The sequence below is a fragment of the Ursus arctos genome, unplaced genomic scaffold (genome assembly GCF_023065955.2).
Source record: "Ursus arctos isolate Adak ecotype North America unplaced genomic scaffold, UrsArc2.0 scaffold_24, whole genome shotgun sequence".
In the NCBI taxonomy this organism is placed as follows: domain Eukaryota; kingdom Metazoa; phylum Chordata; class Mammalia; order Carnivora; family Ursidae; genus Ursus; species Ursus arctos.
In genome coordinates, this window is record NW_026622919.1 from 42208410 (window position 1) to 42209532 (window position 1123).

Consider the following 1123-nt stretch of genomic DNA (forward strand, 5'->3'; position numbering starts at 1 on the left):
GGGAGGGGCAGAGGGAGGGAAGCTTCAAGCAGACTCCCCAACAAGCAACCAGGGCCTGACTCCAGGCTCTATCCCATGACCCATGAGTTCATGACCCCAGCTGAAACCAAGAGTAGGAAGCTTAATTGACTGAGCCACCAGGCACCCCCATTGTAGTGGATTCTTTTTTTTTTTTTTTAGATTTTATTTATTTGTTTGAGAGAGAGAGAGCACAAGTGGGGTGAGGAGCAGAGGGAGAGTGACAAGCAGACTTCATGCTGAGCACAGAACCCTACGTGGGGCTTGATCCCATGACGCTGAGATCATGATCTGAGTTGAAATCAAGAGTCGGATCCTTAACCAACTGAGCCACCCAGTTGCCCCCCCATCATAGTGGATTCTTAAGCACGTTCTCCACATATGCCAGATGCTAGGTGGATGTCTTTTGGCATAATCGTTATACGTTTGGCATGGATAGTACACAGGTTTGTCTTCAAAGAGGCCCAACAGATAGGCCTCGCTTGCTTCCTGCAAAGCACCAATAGCTACACTCTGGAAAGGCAGATCTGTTTTGAAGTCCTGAGCAATTTCTCACACCAGACTCTGGAAAGGAAGTTTGTGGCTCAGAAGTTCAGGGGACTTCTAACAACATCTAATTTCACAGAGCACCCCAGTCCCAGGCCTGTACCGATGAGGTTTCTTTGCCCGTCCAGTAGAGGGCGCACTCTTGCGAGCGACTTCTGTAGCCAGTTGCTTCCCCAGTGCTTTCCCACAGGTCCATTTGCAGGCGGTCTGCTTTAAGACCTCCTTACTTACCCCCTTCTCCTTGGGCTGGGCTTGGCAAGACAGAAGCGGCCTTGGCATTAGTGAGGGACAGTGGCGAGGAGGCCTGAGCTACTAGTTCTTTTTAAAACTTTTGGGCAATATGGTGCCTGGGGATAGAGGCAATGAAAATGCAAATTTAATCATCGCTCAGTCAGTGTTCTTAGCTGCCAGCAACAGAAACTAACTCTAGGTGATTCAAGCACGAAAGAAAACTTGCTAAAGCAATATTGCTGGGACTGAAGGAGAAACAGGCTCTGAAAATTGTCAGAACAAGGGGTGTGCCAGCAGTGACCAGGACCACAGCCTATATATTACTATC

The 1123-nt window shown here is 48.8% G+C and overlaps 1 pseudogene; it reads right to left on the bottom strand.

Annotated features, from left to right (window-relative positions):
* Window positions 1–380: 380 nt before the first annotated feature.
* Window positions 381–843, bottom strand: LOC113269183 (uncharacterized; annotated as a pseudogene).
* Window positions 844–1123: the final 280 nt, after the last annotated feature.